Consider the following 21,384-nt stretch of genomic DNA (forward strand, 5'->3'; position numbering starts at 1 on the left):
GTGGAGCCAGGTAAAAGATTTGGAGGACAGTAAAAAAGCAATACATGAACATGGTAAGAAAAAAACGTATTTCAAATGGTACAAAAAGGTATAGGAAAGTTAGTCTCCCTACCATCCCTCCCTGACCCTCTCCTCAAAGACAACCACGGTTATTAGTTGTTTGTGATTCCTACCAGAGATGGTGTCTATTACACAGGCATTATATATACGTTACATTTGTCTGTGTGTATACCTATGAACAGAAACACAAAGGAAAGCTTCCATCCCCCAGTCCCCCATCCCCATTTTACAGTACATTTAGAAAGCATCCTATATTAGCACATGAAGGCCTACTTAATCTCTTTTCAATAGTATTCCATTACATGGATTTAACGATCTGTTTTCTACTAAGAGACATCTGAGTCATTTCCAATCTTTTGCTAACATGAGCAATACTATAATGAATATCTTTGTATATTATATCTTTCTTCATACATAAATTTCTAAGACATATTCCTAGAAATGGAAATGCTGGGTCAAAGTCTAACAGCTATTTTAAGCTTTAATAGCTATTTCAAACTCTCCTCTAATGAAGTAGTAGCAATATGCAGAACAGCCACAGTTGTTTGCAGCACCTCTTCACTCACACCTTTGCCACACAGTATTTTCAGGGTACCTTGGCTTTGTTTAGACTTCCATTTCTCTTATTCTGAACAAGGCTGGGCATCATGTTAAAAAAAATCATAATAATACAAAAATAACAACTAATACTTACTGAGCACTCATTATGTGCCAAACACTGTTCGATACGCTTTACATTTATTAATTTATTTAATCCTCACTTTACAGATAAGGAAATGGAGGCAGAGAGATCTTTAAAACATGCTCAAGCTAGTAAGGGGCAGAGCCAGGATTTGAACCCAGGTATTCTGGAGCTGAAGCCCTGGTGGTGCAGTGGTGAAGAGACTGGCTGCTTAACCAAAAGGCTGGTAATTCTAATCTACCAGCCGCTCCTTGGAAACCCTACGGAGCAGTTCTACTCTAACCTACAGGGTCGCTATGAGCCGGAATCGACTGGACAGCAATGGGTTAGGTTTAGTTATTCTGGAGGCAGAGTCTGCACGTTTCATCACTCTGACTCAGATGTTTTAGAGGAGTCCCCGGGTGGCAAACATGGTTAAGCACTGGACTACTAACCAAAAGGTTGGCGGTGCAAACCTACCTAGAGACATCTCGAAGGCAGGCCTGGCAATCTGCTTTTGAAAGGTCACAGCCTTGAAAATCCTATGGAGTAGTTCTACTCTGCACACGTGGGGTCGCCATGAGTCGGAATCGACGAACTGACAACAATCTGGGGCAGAGTCTGCACTCTTTACCACTGTCTCAGCTGTTTTAGAGTCCATATGCCATGCTTTTTTGTAAAGCACCTATTTCTTTTCTACTGGTCTATTGTTATTTTTCTTGTTCTTGATTTTCAAGTGTTCTTTGTAGGGTAAGAAGATTATCCTAAATGGTTTTAGAAGTAAAACAAACAGATCCATCCCACACCCCCACCCAAATGGCCTGCCTTGTGCCTCTTACAAAACGGACAGGGAGAGGAGTCACAAGAGATCAAACAAGGTAAACAGTTAGATTTGAAGCAGGTAGATAAATTTCAAGAAAAATCCAGAAGCATTTATTATCCTAGAATATGGACCACATCAAAGTTAGTCTTCAAAATTCTTAATTTTATAAAATATAAAGTTAAATTACTCAAAATATAAGATTTATCACTTTTAAAATTATAACACAAAGGACTATTACCATTCAATGGTACTACTCTACCTCCCCCAAACCAAACCAAACCAAACCTGTTGCCTAAGAATCGATCTGCTCCATAGGGTTTCCAAGGCTGTAATCTTTACAAAAGCAGATTGCGACATCTTTCTCCCACGGATTGCTGCTGGGTTCGAACCACAGACCTTTCAGTTAACAGCGGAGCATTTAATCACTGTGCCACCAGGGCTTCTTTCACCCTACCTAAAAAATTACTTTTAGCTCCTCAATCATCTCAATGTTTGTCAAAAAAAAAAAAAAACCTGAAATATAAACCCTGGTCCTTTTGGAAAACGCAGGGGATCTTGTCTGAGATTTTACTTTCAAAGTTTAAAATCATAAAATCTTCAAGCTAAAAGTGAATTTAATAATCACTTAATCCAGCTTTCTCATTTTACAAAAGATGACGAGCTTTGACCACAAATACCTAGCTAATTAGGAGCAGACTCTAGACTTCCAAGTCTTCCAACCTGACTTCTCCAAACTGTTTTCTTATCTACTCCGAGATGAGGAGAATTTCACTATGATGGTTTATCATATAAATTGAGTTTTCCCGTTGTTAAATTACCTTAAGCTTTATTTTACAAAGTATCTCTCCAAAGACAACTTAAGTGTCAACACAGAAGCAGATCACATATTTTACATGCCCACACCCATCATAAAAGAAAAAAGCATCACCAATAACCTTGATAGAGTGGAAAGGGGAGTCCAGGGGCCTATGCTTTACTCCCTGCTTTACTTTTAATCAGTGTGAAATGCCACTTACGTCTTTGAGCCTGAGTTTCCCAAAAGTCTATTCCAGCTCTAAAAATCTATTATTTTATGTTCAAGGTGTAACTAAGACGCCATGAGGAATTCCTTGAACTTATGAGAACAAAAGGGCCGGTAATGATGACCAAGCAAGTAATGACTCCTAGCGATAAAATCAGGCAAAGTCAACAAATAGAGCAGGAATGAAGAAACTCATCATTACCAAGAACCTGCTTTGCCAGAGACCGTGTTATGTAATTTCATGTACCTTATTTATTTAATCTTCACCATAATCTTATAAGATGGAGACTATATCCATGTGCAACAGATGAGGAATGAGGCTCCAAAATGAAATGGCTTCCATGGTCATGTATCAGTAAGCGGCATTGCTGGGATTCAACCCCAGCCCCTCAGACCCTTCCTACACTGCCCCAACACTGCTTCTTACGGAGAACCTCAGTCCTGGCCTTTCAACAGCCAATCTCCTTCAAAATTACTTCCTTCCGACGTTATCTAATAACGTGCATCAGCATCTGCTTTTTAAGTGCTTCACATATAAAAAGTTTCTCCAAAAAAATGTCTTCCTCAAAATGACTCCACGTAGATATGCCTGGTTAAACCTCAGGAATGTTACTCATTCGCTCTTCCAACAACCACTGGGAGACAGGCCTTGAGAAAAAATGTAGCCTTTGGTCTCAGGGAGCTCACAATACTACCGTGTGCATCCTTGGGCCACAGACTGTGAAGAAAGTCGGTCTTCATTAGACTGTACTCAACCTGGGCAGCCATGACATGAACAGGTACCCTCAGAATTCAGACAGGTTCTCCAAGAGGTTCTGTGGGATAATTAAAAACCCTAGGATATGCTATGTGCTGTAGAGAACAACAGATCAGAGGCCTGGGCAGCACAGTAGAAACGCAAATATCCCCGAATCTTCTAATTAACTCAAAATTGCCATCACCATCATCACAGACAGAATTACTGTGGGGAGATGTTTAATTACTTCATTTTCCTAGGGGCAATACTATGCTATGCCATTATTAAAAAAAAACTAAGTGCCATAATTCTATAACTTCAAGGAGTTTGAACTCTGTCATAAATTGTTTCAACCTCTATCATAAAATTATAGTGTATATACTATTAATTCAATATGCTAAAGCAGGTAGAACCATTAAAAATTAACTAGTATTTAGCTTGAAAATAAAAAAAATTAGGTAGTATTTAATTTGTTATGAAACCTACATCGGATGTAACTCTGTGGCCAACAATGGCTCATAAACACAAAGACCTACCAAAGGAAGAGCAACATTAGTTAGGGTACCTCTGATGACTTGTAACATCTACTGAATTGGTCTAAACATGAAATAAAATTATTAACAGTTTTGTTCTAATCACATGGATTTCATTTTAAAGGAACTGTAAATACAGTTCAAATAAATTTCATATAAATCATCATACCAGAGATTGCCTCAAATAGGTGTCATGGATTGAACTGTGTCCCCCTAAAATGTGTGTCAACTTGGCTAGGCCATGATTCCCAGTATTGTGTGGTCATCCACCATTTTGTCATCTGATGTGATCTTCGTATGTGTTGTAAATCCTACCCTTATCATGTTAATGAAGCAGGATTAGAGGCAGTTATGTTAATGAGGGAGGACTCAATCTATAAAATTAGGTTTTGTCTTAAATCAATCTCTTTTGAGATATAAAAGAGAAAAGCAAGCAGAGAGAAGGGGGACCTCATACCACCAAGAAACAAGAGCCAGGAGAATAACGTCGTCCTTTGGACCCAGGTCTCTGTGGTGAGAAGCTCCGTGGCCAGGTAAGATTGATGACAAGGACCTTTCCTCAGAGCAGACAGAGAGACAAAGCCTTCCCCTGAGGCTGGCACACCCAGAGTTTGGATTTCTAACCTCCCAAACTGTGAGAGAATAAATTTCTCTTTGTTAAAGCCACCCACTTGTGGTATTTGTTACAGCAGCACTAGATAACTAAGACACCTGGCCTGCTCAACCTAGGCCACCATGATAGGCACGTACCTTGGCAAGTATTGAGCAGAGCTAAGTATCCTAAAACAGGTAACCCAAAGTTGTCCCTAATTATGTTGCTATGCATTCCCCAAGTCATAACCACCCCCAAGGGAAGCATCTCAAGGGAAGGTGCTAATAAAAAGCATAACGCAGATAAACTATGTGCTTCTTCCCAAGTCAAAACAAAATGAAACAAAAAACAAATGTACCCTGTAAGGCTTAGGTATACTATAGAACAACATGTATTATATGATTTAATTTTTTTAAAGTATACTGAATACAGAAAAGGAGCCCGGGTGGTGCAGTGGTTAAAGCAATGGACCGCTAACTGAAAGGTTGGTGGTTCGAAACCACCAGCAGCTCCTCGGGAGAAAGATACGGCAGTCTGCTTCTGCAGAGATTAACAGCCTTAGAAACCCTATGGAGTCGCTATGAGTCAGAACTGATTCAACGGCACTGGGTTTGGTTTTTCTGGGTATATAGAAAGGAATCCTCGTGGCACAGTGGATAAGAGTTTGGCTGCTAACCAAAAGGTCAGCAGTTCGAATCCACCAGCCACTCCTTGGAAACCCTGTGGAGCAGCTCTACTCTGTCCTACAGGGTCGCTGTGAGTTGGAATCGCCTCAACAACAATGAGTTTGGTCTGTACACAAGAAAAGAATCTATATATACACCAAAGTATCTCTCTGAAGAGATTACAGGTGACTTATTTTTTTTTTAATATATTCCCATATTTCTAAAACGAACACTTTGCAAAAAACCACACACATATTTTAAATAGATAAAACAGCTTAGTTGTTTTAATTATGTATTACCTACCAAGCTGTACAAGCTGTTAAGGTTTAGGATGTATTCTTGCCTTAAGTTCACAACATAAGGTGATGGAATGTTTCAAGCAAAATCTGTAAAATAAATTATCAATATAAAATTAAATGTAGAAGGGTTTCAGTCCTCAAAAATATTTCTGGAAAAGTATAATCACACTTCATTAATTCTGTCTCGGGAAGGCAAATTCAGATTAGAAAAAATTCTGAATGGTACATTTCTAAAAGAAATGAGTTTCCCTGGAGGAGGCCCTCCCAGGACTTGCTTGATAATCATAAAAATGGTGAGTTTGTAATTAGCAGGTCGCTTACATGTAAACAGTTACTTCTGAAGTACTTCAGTAAGATACTAATTTTCTTTTCTTCCACTGTTTTGCTTAGGCAAGTCTGTCATAAACAGCACTGATGTTCAGGCTGAATTATCACTCACTGTGCATAACTGGATGAATCCATGATTTTTTTAACGTACAGAGGTAAAGTGAGGGTAGAAAAGCAGAGAAGAGAAATGTAAGCAAGTTTTATGTACCAGAGGTCAGAAAAGGGTTTAACAGCCTCACAGGATACTATGCCAACCCACTTATATCTTCGTATTTTCCTGGCACTTCAAAATATATCCTGACTCACCACTGAACTTATTCTGCATCTATGACTACAGATCAATATATTTTCTGAAAAAGCTTTTGCTAGCTACTGGCACTGTTTCTTGAAGAACTTGTGGCAAGGGGAAAAAAGGTTATTTTATTTTATTTTACTTCACACTCTGAAAGCAATTCCATCAGGAGGACAAACATAGACCTTCCAATTTTAGAATTTCACATTGAGAACTGGAGGCCTGAAGAGGTAATGTGCCAACCAGTCCTCGGCTTCCTCTCAAAGCACAATTATTTTCCCTTCCCCTAAAAGCCACCTATTCGGGAGGAGTGGAGGAGGGTTTTATTTTACTGATTTAGCAAAAAATATATTTGAATACGTTTATAGAGTTTGAAAAATAACAGGAAATGGAGAGAAACAGTACCAGATAACTTTGTTTTTAATGCAATAACGGTCTCAAAATTAAACAATACTGGATTTAGGGGGAGCACTGGCGGCATCGTGGTTAAGAGCTTGGTTGCTAACCAAAAGATTGGCAGTTCGAATCCACCAACTGCTCCTCGGAAACCCTCTGGGGTAGCTCTGCTCTGTCCTATAAGGTTGCTATGAGTTAGAATCGACTTGATGGCAATGGATTTGGAATTCAGGGCTGACCTATAAGCATGCGGCTTCCACACAGACCTTTAAAAAAAGTAGACCCCTACTCTAATCAAAACGTATATGGCACAAAAAAAGACTGATAAGACCAATGGGACTTTACACCTCTGGGCTTTCCAAGGAAAAGAGGTCGGAACAGAGCAAGCAACCCTTCAGAACTAGTCAGCACCAAATTCTGACTCTTCTGGAGTCAATCTTGGGGCATAAAGTGAGCTTGTATCATTCTTTATCACGGAAGCTGATACTCTCCCAGGTAACAAGCACTGTGAATGCTGGAAGAATCCAACCCTGGTGGCATGGTGGTTAAGACCCATAGCTGCTAACCAAAAAGTCGGCAGTTCGAACCCACCAGGTGCTCCTTGGAAACCCTACGGGGAAGTTCTACTCTGTCCTATAGGGTCACTATGAGTTGGAATCGACTCAACAGCAATGGGTTTGGTTTTTTTTATATACATGCTTAACAAATTTGCAAAATGATTTTTAAATTGCAAAAAAATAACCGAATTAAAGCATTACACTATACTGAAGATGCTTCATAGGGGCTTCTCTAATTTCAGAAACAGGATGGATAATGATTTCAGTTATCTGAATTGCTAAGCTGCCTTATAATAGGAATTTATTTATTTATACTTAATAAGACACCTTACAAAAAAAAGCACTACTGGATGATAACATGAACGAAATAATAGATTTTCATTCTTCTTCTGACACTGATCCAAGATACCAAGTTTGGTGACATCGTAAAGAGCAATACACTGAAGGTCCCTGCCTCTGGGCAGCATAAGGCCTAACAGAAAGCCAGATCCTAAGTAACTGGAAACCTAGAATGCAAATATAAGTGGATAACTAAAAAACAAGATACAATATGTAAGTATGTACAATATGTAGTCATGATATGTGTCAAGGTATAAATAAAAAAATACGTATAAAACAGTTGTAACTACATAAAAATTATACAGCCCAGGAAACTGTTATCTAAAATCCCAGAAACTATATTCTCTATTCTAGCAGATTATAAAACGTAAGCGTTTCCTTAGTGAAGGGCATTCAGTTTCTCAGAACAGCATGTGTTTTTCATAGCCTTTGTCTTTTTTTCTTTTAAACCATCAAAGTTTCCATTTATGTGTGTGGCCACATTTCTCTATATTGACTGCATTACACCTACTCCTCACTTATTGTCTTGTTACCCAACATGTCACATTTACACACTACTAAAAACCTACTATCCAACTATTTTGCACATTTATGACCCCACTGACCAGCACACCCGCCCCAGTGCGCCGCCAGGGCACGCAGAGCAAGGAGCAGTGCCTTCCTGGGGTATTTAGCCCCACTCTGGAACCCGTGGGGCACCCGACACTCCAGTCCTCTCAGCTCTCTCCTGGCCTGCCCACCCTCTGCCCCTACACTTGCCTCGCACGCAGTTGGGCACTAGGAGCGGAGCCCAGGTGGCAGGCAGTGTTCAACCCTGAGGAGCTAACCCCCTGGCTGAGCCCATTGTGCACCACCCACTCCACGCCACCCCAGTTCCCCCACCAAGTGCACCGCAGAACCCAAGCTGGGTGGCTGAGGACACCCAGCCAGCAGCCCACAGTGTGGATTCAGATTCTGGGCAGCAGAGCAAGGGCAAGTCCATGGCCGGTGCAGGTAAGAGGGGCCGTGACTGCCCAGCTAGGAAGGCTGGGGCCAGGGCTGGGCCAGGGAGAAGGCGAGACCAGGGCAGGAAACAGCAGGTATTCCAGTTAACACCAATTTTCACATAATGACCTGGTCTTTGGAACCTAACTATGTCACTAAGTGAGGAGTGGGTGTATATTTTCATTCTATGCAAACTTGCCAACAGACAATTCTAACATTTTAGGTAAGTTCTTGGGGTACAACTTTACGACTTGCTATGTCATATATCTATGCCAAAAGCAATTTAAAAAACCTCTCAAATTTCAGAAGTGTCAAACATTGCTCTTATAATCTCTTCCATACTTAACTCTGATGAGCTTTTTCAGACTGAGCATATGCTATGCCTCCGATTTAAACACCAAATGTATCTTAAAGGTTGAGACAAGCCTCTAATATAATTTTTAATAAAATTTAGTTTGAGGCTTATTCTATCTTGAAATGATTTCACCCATTCTATGGACTAAGTACTGCAAATAGGAAGCAAAGTTTCAGAGAGGTACGGAGACAGTGATGGTGCCACAGCACCAGCTGCTAGGACAATTGCCATACACTTCTCTTTTCTATAAGCTTACGTACTACAAGAATAAAAAGGAAAGAAAGTCTTGAATGCTTAGCAACTTCTACCATGACTAAGGAGCTCCACCAAAAAACAAAAACCCCACTGCTGTCAAGTCAATTCCTACTCACAGTGACCCTGTAAGACAGAGGAGAACTGCCGGATAGGGTTTCCAAGGAGTGACTGGTGGATTCGAACTGCCAACCTTTCGGTTAGCAGATCATCTCTTGACCACTGTGCCACCAGGGCTCCAAGAGGCTCTGAGAATGTAGCATTCTCCAGAACAGTTTATTGCCACCCTTCAGGAAAAGGCAGCGGAAGCCACCTGTACAGGTGACTGAAAGTAACCCTCCTACTTTCCTTTAAAGAACAGCATGACCATTGTCAGATGTCCTAACACTGACTGTGACTGCCTTTTTCTCATCACTTGTTCAAATTCATCACTCATTTGAGAGTCAAAAGTAAGGTCCTACAACTGCCACTTCCCAATTGCCATTAAGTTGCTTGACTTGAAGCACAACCTGCAACAACAATCCATCATTCATTCTTATTTCATTGCACAGAAACTTTAGGCAATTCTAGGATATATGTAATCTGACGGCTCATTGCAAGTGAAGAAATAATTCTACTGAAGTCATGCGCTCAGGTTAGACAAGCAAACAACTCGAGTGGCAATAGTACTGGCAGCAAAAACTAACATATCCTGGGTTGTGAAGCTCTGATTTTATAAAAGTACTGCTTTTTACAGGACAGTTCTATTTTCAAAAAGAAACCTTCTCAATGATTAGTAATAGTTTTTCTATAGTTTTGTTCTTCGATGCACCCAACAACACCCACTGTCGCTGAGTCAACTTCAACTGATACTGACCCTATAGGACAGGGTAGAACAGCCCCACAGGGTTTCCAAGACTGTAAATCTTTACTAGGGCAGACTGCCACATACTTCTTCTGAGGAACAGCTCGTGTGTTTGAATCATCAACTTTCCTGTTAGCTGCTGAGTGCTTAACCACTGTACCACCAGGGTTCCTCACCAAACACAAAAGGCTTTACAAAATAGACCCCCCCAAAAAAAAAAGGATGGGTCAAAAGGGTGAAGAAATAGAACATAATAATATTTCATTTTTATTTTTCTAATGAAGTCAAGGCTGCAATTGAGAGGTCCAAGTTCAAATCTATTTATGGTATCATGAATCTCATGTATGTGGAAGTCTCAAAAATGATTTCTTCTACTCCTCTCCCAAAAAAAAAACCAAACCCATTGCTGTCGAGTCAATTCCAACTCATAGCGACCCTACAGAACAGAGTAGAACTGCCCCATGGGGCTTCCAAGGGGCATCTGGTAGATTCAAACTGCCAACCTTTTGGTTAGCAGCCAAGATCTTAACCACTATGCCACCAGGGCTCCCTACTTCCTTCTAGCTGCATGAAAAGTATCCACTGTACCCCGCCATGGCCTAAAGCAAACTAAAATTCCAGCCATGGACAGCTAGCTAGAACTATACTCTTTATTCAAAAATATTTACTGGGTATCCTCTAGGTAAATGATACAGAGCCAACACCAACTCCAGCAGAACTTACGTGAGGGAGATCTAGACACAGAAACAGATGCTCACAACAGGGTGGTCAGTGTTCTCATGCGGACACTCAGATATTATGGAAGCACCAAAATTGGAAAGTGGCAACTACCTGAGTAGAAGGCAGGTACCTGAACAGTGAGCAAAGGCCAGGTAAAGGTCTGGAGGAGAAAGAGAGAGAATACAGCAAGGTGAAGGAACCAGAAAATTTGCCGTAACGCACAAGGCAAAGGCAGAGGTGATAGTGAATGACAACGAAAGAAAAGCTGGCATCAGATTATATGTTCACACCAAAAAGTTTGGACTTTAGTCAAAGAGCAATATGCAATCAATGAAGGGTCTTAAGCAGGGAAGTGGCATGATCAGACGAATCAATTTGAAAGATTTTTTCAGCTGAATGTAGAAACTAGATGGTGGTGAAGAGACAGTGTTTAGAGGGAGGCTAAGATGGTTACAGTAATCCAGAAAAGAAAGGATGGAAGCCTACACCGGGGAAACAGAAATAGAAAAACTGGTTGAGGGATAGATTCAGAAGGATTCTGTGACTGAATTAAAGGAGGAGGAGGAGAGCTAGATCGGGGAAAAGGCAGAGCCAAGGGTTTTACCAAGAAGTTCTGCTTGAACAAGTGAGTCCCTGATGACTCCACTCACTCTAACAGAGCACAGCCGGCTCTGAGGAAGACAAGGGGTTCTACTTTGGACATTTGAAGTTGTAGGTACCTGTGGAATATCAAAGTGGCTATGTCGAACAAACAGACATAAATCTGAAGCTTAAGAAATGGGTCTGGATTGGATATATGGAAATTGGGCATGGGTGAGATCACCCAGGGAAAGAAACGTAGCGTAAGAAGAGAAGAGCATCCTGGACAGAACCCTATGGAACTCCAGCAGTAATGTGATAGCAAGTACCCTACAGAGACTGTGAAGGAGCAGACAGGACCAGGGAGGAAGAAGACCAGAAGACTACAGTGTCACAGACACCTAGGGATGCGAGCATCACAAGGAGGAGGTACTGTCAGTGCCAAATGGTGCTAAGAGCTCAAACAAGGACTGAGAAACATTCATTAGATTTTTTCATCAGTTTAACAATTTCTACATGTACAATTCCATGACACTGAGTCCATTAGACTTAAGAAGGAGGACTATTGTGACCTTAAAAAGAAGAGGCTCAGTGAGATTGTAGGCAGAAGCAGCCAGATCTGCAGCCGGTGGTGGAGCGTGTGAAAGGTGAGGAAAAGGAAACAATGAGTACAGACAGCCTGTTCAAGAAGTCTGACTGTGAAGTCAAAACAGACAAATAGGATAACACTCATAGAATGACATGGAATTGAGGAACAAATCTGGGGTAGTCTTTTCATTTTAAACATGCTAGAGACTTGAACATGTTGAATGGGAACGCACCAGTAGAGACAGAAAGGTAAAAGAGAGACCATAATCAATGAAATGAGATTCCTGAGGATGTACCCAGGAATGGGATCTGAAGCAGAGGTGTAAGACAAGCTGCAGAAAGGGGGAAAGTCACATCTTCCACTTTAACACAAGAAAGGGAAAAGCATTCTGTCTCTGTAGATTTGCCTTGCCTACTCCAGACATCTCATATAAATGGAATCATAAAATATGTGGCCTTTTATATCTTGCTTCTTTCACTTAGCATAATGTTTTCAAGGTTCACCCACGTTGTCGCATGTATCAGTGCTTCATTCCTTTTTATGGATGATGACTATTCCATTGTTATGGATATATTTTGTTTATCCAATCACCAGTTGATAAATATCTGGGTTGCTTCCCCTTTTTGGCTATTATGAATAATGCTGCCATAAACTTCCGTGTACAAGTTTTTGAATGGACATATGTTATCAATTCTCTTGGATATACACACCTACAATTGCTAGGTCATATGGTAATTCCAAGGAGCCCTGGTGACACAATGGTTAAGTGCTCGGCTACTAACTAAAAGGTTGGTGGTTCTTAATCTACCAGCAGCTCCGTGAGAGAAAAGACCTGGCAACCTGCTCCTGTAAAGATGGCAGCTTAGGACACCCTATGGGGCAGTTCTACTCTGTCCTATAGGGTCACTCTGAGTCATAGTAACTCTATGTTTAACTTCTGAAGAACTGCCAAACTGTCTTCCAAAGAAGCTGCACAATTTTGCATTCTTACCAACAGTGTATGAGGGTTTTAATTTTTCCACATCCTTGTCAACACTTGTTATTGTCTGTCTTTTTTAATTACTGCCAACCTAGTGGGTGTGAAGTGGTACCTCATTATGGTTTTGACTTGTATTTGGGGGCATTATCTTCTGGTGTCCTCTATGTTTTCCTTAAGAGGAAAGGTTTTCTGATGAGACAGTGATAAGAGGTAAGATGTTTAAGAGTGGAGAGGCCTGAGGCCAGGAGGATGGGGAGCTGCACTTACAGAGAAACACAGCAAGATGGTAAGGGATAGACCCGTGACAGCTGGAGGCTATCGTTTATAAAGGCACTGTTTTGTCTGATTTGAGACTTTCTTCTGCAGGAAAGAGGTTTTTGTTCTTCTTAAGAAAAAGAAAAAAAAAGCTGATTCTAACTAGAATTGGAAGAGGAAGCTGCTAAGAGGATTTTCTCATTTAAAGACAATGACAGAAGAAATCCTAACAATCCAGTGTTTTGCTTAAAGTCTTGCAACATATACATTAGAATGACAATTTGCTTAAGAGTCACTCTCCTTGACGCTGAGAACAAAGAATTTTTCATACATCCCTGCATCTCTGCTTACATCATCAGGGGTATTTTAAGGATTTATACTGAAATCATGGTACTAATCCAATTAAACGACAAACAGCAAGAGAGAGACCACACATGTATCATATCAGTAATGTGCAGTTTCTTTAAAACGATTCATATAATCATGCCACAAGGTGTTAAGGCTGGTAACAACCACATCCAAAAACCAAACCCTGTGCCGTTGAGTCGATTCCGACTCATAGCGACCCTACAGGACAGAGTAGAACTGCCCCAGAGAGTTTCCAAGGAGCGCCTGGCGGATTTGAACTGCCGACCCTTTGGTTAGCAGCTGTAGCACAAAACCGCTACGCCACCAGGATTTCCAACAACCACATATACAAATAATAACCAATTACACAAAAGGAAATGATTTAACAAGTCACCTTGTAGAATATTAGATATAGTCTTCAGTTTAACTAGTAAGTACATTCCTATGCGACATGAAGTAAAGGGTTAATTAACTTAGAGATTTATCTTTTAAGCATGCTATGGCATATGTTGACCATAATTTTGTGCTCACAGTTCCTATCTTAGGACCGACTTATAGGTGACCCAGATTTAGTCCAAGGATTTTACAGCACGAAAGGGCTGTGTTGTTTCAGTTATCTATTGTTGCATAACATGCCATCCCAAAACTTAGTGGCTTAAAACAACAGCAATATTTCTCTTGATTCTGTTTTGACTGGACTCGGGCACTGGGATTTTGACTAGAGTGAATCAAGCCTCACCCACATATCTGGGACACTCCTCCAAGCAGCCTCCCTTTCTCCACGAAGGCTAGCCCAAGGTTCTATACATGCTGATTGGCTCCTCAGAGAGTGAAAGCTAAAGCCATGCCTCTTAAGGACTGCGTCTAGAACTGACACAGCATCTGCCACCATTCTACTGGTCAACACAAATCACAGTAAATGGAGCAGAAATAGACTCCGCCTCTTGATGGGAAGAGTGGCAGATGAGTACAGGGATGGGAGGAACTCTTGGAGGCCAACTCTGGAGACAGTCTACCACAGCTGTAAACAATACTACTGGATGTTTCTACCATGCCATTTCAGTTCAGGTGTGAATGCCTGAGAAGAAATACTTTATTTCCAAAAGTAGAACTTTTTCTTAAGCATCAAAAAGAATATCCTGTGGAATGCTAATCTCAGAAAAGGCATGGAATCTTCTTCTCTGGGACTGTAGGAAGGGCAGACACGATCTTTTGGGAATGGTCTAGTATAGCCTTACCTGGAAAGATGAATTTCATGTAGTCATTTCCCACCCTACAATTTGTCATGTATGGATAAGTATGATCTCATTTTTTAAAAAGTGTACCTAATGCTCAAAAATATAGAGGCTTTACAGGTCCTAGCCATTTGAACTCTTGCTATCTGAACCCTTATCTGAATCAAATACATTTGGATAAATTCCTCATTTCTAAATCCTTGCTACATGCTCTCCTAGACTCAGGAATGTGCTAGATTTGGATATCACAGTATCTCTTACAATCTGAAATCGCACTATCTGAAGCCAGGAACACAATTAATTTATATAGAAAAAATTGCTTATACCCCAAACAGTGCTATCTTTAGGGGGTAAAATTATAGATGATGCACATCCTTCCTTATGCTTGGCTGTATTTTCTAAATTCTTTTCCAAGTTTTGCTTGCAAAATATTAAAAAGTCTATACTGTGGACTTAATATACTACTTGGAACAATTTTAAAAAACTAAGTCTAACACCCTACACCAAAGGACACAAACAGATTGAAAGGGAAAGGATGGAAAATATATTCCATGCAAATAATAACAAAAGAGAGCTGGGATGGCAATCTTAATATCAGACAAAGTAGACTTTAAGGTAAAGTCTGTTAGAAAGGATAAAGATGGACAGTATATGGTGACAAATGAGTCAATTCATCAAGAAGATTTAACAACTGTAAATATATATGCACCCAACATCAGAGCACCTAAATATATAAACCAAACACTGATATAACGGAATAAAGAAATAGACAACACTAAGTAACAGCTGGAGCCTTTAACACACCACTTTCACTACTAGACAGAACATGGAGAAAGAAGGTCAACAAGGAAAGAGGGGGCCTGAATGACACTATAAACCAACTAGACTTAACAAAAGCACATTCTACCCCAGTGCACATGGATCATTCTCCAGGGTAGACCACAAGTTAGGTCATCAAACAAGTCTTGATAAATTTAAAAAGACTGAAATCAGAGTAATTTCTCTGACTACAATGGAGTGAAACTAGAAATCAGGAACAGGAAAAAAAAACTGGAAAAATACAAACATATGGAATTAAACAACACATTATTACACTATCAGTGAAGTTAAAAGATAATTCACAAATTAACCCACTGCCGTTGAGTCGATTCGGACGAAACTCAAAGGGGCAGTTCTACTCTGTCCTATAGGGTCGCTATGAGAAGATGAGATGAATCACAAATTACTCAGAATCAAATGAAAATGAAAGCACAACATACCAAAATTTATAGGATTCAGAGAAGACAGCACTCAGAAACTTATAGCAATAAACGCCTACATGAAAAAAAGAAAAAAGATCTCAAATCAGCAGCCTAACTCTACAACTTTAGGCACTAGAAAGATAAAAGCAAACTAAGCCTAAACCTACCCAAAGGAAGGAAATAACAAAGATCAGAACAGAAATAAATGAAAGAGAAAACAGAAAAACAATAGCATCAACAAAACCAGAAGTTGGTTCTTTGAAAACATCAACAAATTTGACAAACCTTTAGCTAGACTGACAAAGAAAAAAAGACAAAAGATGCAAATACCCAAATAAGAGATGAAAATGGGAGATATTACAACTGACCTGACAGAAATAAAAAGACTTATGACAAACTACTACAAACAACTACATACCAACAAACTGGATAATCTAGACAAAATGGACAAATTCTTAAAAGAACACAACCTACCTACAGTGACTCAAGAGGAAATAAAAAGTCTCAAATGACCGACAATAAGTAAACAGATTGAATCAGTCATCAAAAATCTCCCAATAAAAAAAAGTCCTGGACGAGATGGCTTCAATGGGGAATTCTACCAAATATTTAAAGAAGAATTAACATGAAGCCTGTTTAAACTTTCCCAAAACACAAAGAAGAAATGAATACTCCCTCATTCATTCTAAGAAGCAAACATAAGCCTAATACCAAAACAAGACAAAGACACCGAAAGAATAGAAAACTACAGGTCAATATCCCTTGTGAATACAGATGCAAAAATTCTCAACAAAATACTAATGGACAGAATCCAACAGCATATTAAAAGAGTCATATACCATGGCCAAGTGGGATTAATTTCAGGAATACAGGGATGTTCAACAACAAAAAAATTAATAAATGTAATACACTACATCTATTGAACAAAGGAAAGGAACCACATGATCATCTTTACTGATGAAGAAAAGGCATTTGATAAAATCCAATATCCTTTCTTGATGAAAACCCTCAACAAGATTGGAAAAGAAGGTTAAGTTCCTCAATATGACTCAGGGCATATATGAAAACCCAACAACGAATGTTATACTTAATGGAGAAAGATGGAGAGCTTTCCCCTTGATATCAGGAACAAGGGTGCCCACTCTCATCACTTCTATTCAATATTGTATTATAAGTCTAGTCAGAGCAATAAGACAAGAAAAAGAAATAAAAGGTATCCAGATTAGAAAACAACTAAATTTATCTCTATTCACAGATGACATGAGCCTATATGTAAAAAAATCCCAAAGAGTCCACGTGAAAACTTCTAGAGCTAATAGAAAAATTTAGCAAAGTTGCAGGGTACAAGGTCAACAAACAAAAATCATCTGGGATTCCACACACCAGCAATGAGAAATCTGAAAGGGAAATCAGGAAAACAATTCCATTCACAATAGCATCGAAAAAAAAATACCAAGGGATAAATTTAACCAGAGATGTGAAAGACTTACACAAAGAAAATTATAAAACACTGCTGCAAGAGATTAGAGGAGACTTAAATAAATGGAAAGATGTCCTGTGTTCATGGATTGGAAGACTTAATATTGTTAAAATGTCAACAATACTCAAAGCAACCTACAGATTCAACACAATCCTAGTCAAATTCCAAGTCTTTTTTACAGAAATAGAAGAACCAATCCTGAGCTTAATATGGAATAGCAAGAGGCCTTGAATTGCTAAAGCAATTTTGAAGAAAAAGAATAAGCATGAGGACTTACACTTCCTCATTTCAAAACATATTACAAAGCTACAGTAAGCAAAACAGCCTAGTACTGATATAATAATAGACACATATACCAATGGAACTGAAAGGACAGTCCAGAAGTAAATCCATACATCTATGGTCCACTGATTTTTTAAAAGGGCGCTAAGTTCATTCAATGGGGAAACAAGAGTCTCTTCAATAAATGGCGCTGGGAAAACTGGATTTCCACATGCAGACAAATGAAAGAGGAGCCATGCCTCACAATATACACAAAAACAAATTTAAAACGGATTAAGACACAAGTGTGCAAACTCCAATGATAAAACTCATAAAAGAAAATTCAGGGGCATGAGGTAGAACTAACATGGCACCCTAGACAGATGCATCATGCTGTCCCTCTTCAGCAAAGACTCAAAACACTAAGTAAAACAGATACAAACATCAATCCTGGAACCTTAAGCTTCAAATGAAGGGATAAAGAACTAGGTCAAACACTGAATGGAAGAAGAAAATGGAGGCAAATAAAAAACAGGGAGAAATACAGAGTGGAGGTTCCCTGCTGACTAAAAAAAGCACAGTATTACCGTCTTGAAGCACAGCTAGTAATTACCCCGGACAGGGAATACAAGAAGACCACTTAACAGAGCTCCCAAAGAAGAGACAGAGCACCTGATAACCAGAGAAACATGCTTTCCCACTCCTCACCCTTCTGCCCAGTAAATCACCTCCATCCCTTCCCAATCAGCCACACTGCCCTGGACAGCGAGCTACTGGTCTGCTGCCAACTCAAGTCCACTCTGCCCCCACCCACCTGCTTCTGCTGTGCCATTTTCCATCTTCCTTTTCTTTCTTCCTCCTACCTAGCCCCGTACACCACACTCACCCCTTCCCAATGGGCCATGCCACACCACTCAGCTAGAGACCTACCAGCCCACCGCCAGCCCGGGTCAGCCCTGCCCCCACCTGCTGACTCCTGCTGTGCCATTTTTTCCCCCTTTCCTCCTTTTCTTTTTCCTTCCCACCTAGCCTTGTACACCACTAGGCCACACCGTGCAACTTTGGCTAGAGAGCCACTGGTCCATCACCACCCCAGGTGTGCCCTGCCCCCACCCATCAGCTCCTACCATGTCATTTTTTTTTTTTACTTTTTTCCCTTTCTTCCTGTTCCTTCTCTCTCCTACGTGGCCCTGTATATCTCCTCTACCCCTTCCTGACAGGCCATGCCACACCATCGTGATTCGAGAGCCACCGGCTGCTACCACCTCAGGTTCCCCCTGCCACCACCTACCAACTCCCACCACACCATTTTTTTCTTCTCTTTCTTCCTTTTCTTTCTTCCTTCTACCTAGCCCCATACACTACCTCCCCCCATGCTACCAGGCCACACAGCACCGCTGCAGCTAAATTGGCACTGGCTAGGCGCTTTCTACCTACCACCTATGCCCTGCAGGCCACATTACAGCCCCTCCCGGAAGGCCCTAGGGCCACCCCCCCCCCACTGGCTACCCTTTTTCTTTTCTTTGTCCCCTCTCCCAGCCCCGTAGGCCACACCCCCTTCCCGCTGGCCCTTTCCATGCTGCTGTGGCTAGAACATGCCTGGCTCAGGCCCACCACCAAACCAGGCCCACAATGCCCCTCCCTCCTGCCACTTGACCAGCTGCTGAATGAAGGGAAGGGAGCCTGGGCCATTCCCCGTCTGACATCCCCACCTAGCTGGAGAGGGGATCTGAATGCTGCAACACTGCTGGACCAGCATCAGGAGGCAGATAGAGCCCACCCAGTCTGCACAAAACCACCTCACCAAGTGAGCGTACAGTAAAGTGGATTCACCCTGCCTGCTGCTGCCCTGCTCACCCAGTAAAGGTGTTGAGACTATCGTGCCCACAGACAAGCAAGCAGCAAAGCATGCCTGGCCCAACTGCCCTGACATATCAAAACAAAACAAAGAAGCAGGGTGAAGCAAACATACAATCAATAAATTAAAAAAAATAATGCCTTAATGGCTCAGAGGCAGCAGATATCAAAACATATTAAAAAAAAAAACAGGAGAAGATGGCTCCAGCAAGTGACCAAAATAAGAATCAAATGAACTTCCAGAAGAAGAAAAGGCATGGAGCTACCTGATACAGAATTCAAAAGACTAATACGCAGGGCTCTCCAAGAGATTAGGAAAGAGATCAAGAAAAACAGACAAAAGGAAGGAAAAAATAATCAAAATCATGGAAACCAAACAAAATCAGTGAAAACATATCCAAAATCAAGGAAAATACAGACAAGGCAATAGAAGAATTCAAGAAAATAAAACAAGAACAAAACGTCAAAATAAATACATACAAAAACTGCCGCTAGAAATCTAAAGGATAAACAACAAAATTTCAGAAATGGACAACTCAATAGGAGGTTTAAGGAACAAATCTGAAACAATGGAAGACATAATCAGTGAGACTGAAGACAAATACATGAACATTACTTTGTTTGAGGAAAAATCAGAGAAAAGAATGAAGAAAACCTAAGAATTATGAGAGACACAATCAAGAGCAAAAATCTGCATGTAACTGAAGTTCCAGAACAGGGGGAGAAAATGGAAAAAACAGAGAAGAAGGCTGAAGATTTGCTGGCAGCAAACGTCCCAAATATCATGAAAGTCAAAAAGGTGGCCATCCAAGAAGCTCAACACTCAACAAACCCCATATAGGATAGACCCCCAAAAGAAAGTCACCAAGACATATCATAATCATACTTGCCAAAACTAAAGACAAAGAAAGAATCCTGAGAGTAGCTTGGGGAAAAAGAAAAGTCACAAAGGGAAAAGAATAAGACTCAACTCTGATTATTCAGAAGAAACTATGCAGGCAAGAAGGCAATGGGATGACTTCTATAAAAAGATTGAAAGAAAAAAAACTGCCCACCAAGAATAATTATCTTGCAAAACTCTCAAATACAATAGTGAAATTAGTACATTTCCAGAAACAGAAGTTAAGGGATTTTGTAAAAACCAAACCAAACATACAAGAAATATCAAAGGGAGTCCTTCAGTTAGAGAACCAACAACAACAAACAACAACGAGAGTCTAAAACACAGAATAAACTCACCATATACCAACTTAGGTAAAGAACTCTCAATAATAAAACAAAGCTAAAAGACTTAAAACAAGGAAACAAAGACATCAATCTGTAAATGATGGCAATAAAATAATAAAATCAACATAAAACAATAAAAGGTGAAATAAATGGTGGAAGCATAAAACTTCCAAATGGAGAGGAAGTCAAGGCCATACTAGGTAATAAAAGACTGGTTCAAACTTAGGAAGATAAGGGTAAATTTCAAGGTAACCACAAGGAAACTTAACAAGCCAACTCAACAGAATAAAAAAGAAAAACAAAGTCTCAGCAAACACAAAATCTGTAAAAACAAAAGAAAATACACAAACAAAAAGAGCTCAGCACAGAAAAGTAAGAGGAAAAAGAAAACGTTAGCGCCACACAAAAAGGCACAACAATATGACAGCAATAAACTCATACATGTTGATAATCACACTGACTGTAAATGGCTTAAATGAACCTGGAAAGAGACAGAGATTGGCAGAATGGATAAAAAAGCATGATCCACCAATATGCTGTGTACAAGAGACACACCTTAGACATAAAGACATAAATATATTAAAAATCAAAGGATGGAAAAAACACATCAACCAAACAATAACTAAAAAGGGGCAGGAGTGGTAATAGTAAACCTAAGATAAAACAGACTTCAGGAAAATCAACCATAAAAGACAAAGAAGGACATTACATAATGATTAAACTAAAAATCCACCAAGAAGACATAACCTTAATAAATATCGATGCACCCAACAACAGGGATCCAAAATACATAAAATAAATTCTAACAGCACCAAAAAGAGACAGTTCCACAATAATAGCAGAAGACTTCAACACACCACCCTCTGTAAAAAACAGA

At 40.1% G+C, this 21,384-nt stretch overlaps 1 protein-coding gene across 9 annotated transcripts in view; it reads right to left on the reverse strand.

Moving 5' to 3' along the window:
* Positions 1 to 21,384, reverse strand: part of RCBTB1 (RCC1 and BTB domain containing protein 1) — a 78,773-nt gene that overhangs the window by 50,566 nt on the left and 6,823 nt on the right. For 2 of the 9 annotated variants that reach the window (XM_064270149.1, XM_064270150.1), the window contains exon 3: positions 5,395 to 5,477. The exons of the other annotated variants lie outside the window; for them this stretch is intronic. The gene's annotated coding sequence lies outside the window, so the exon portion shown is untranslated. The remainder of the gene's footprint in view (positions 1 to 5,394; positions 5,478 to 21,384) is intronic. 9 annotated transcript variants of the gene reach the window in all.

The sequence above is a fragment of the Loxodonta africana genome, chromosome 17 (genome assembly GCF_030014295.1).
Source record: "Loxodonta africana isolate mLoxAfr1 chromosome 17, mLoxAfr1.hap2, whole genome shotgun sequence".
Taxonomy (NCBI): Eukaryota; Metazoa; Chordata; class Mammalia; order Proboscidea; family Elephantidae; genus Loxodonta; species Loxodonta africana.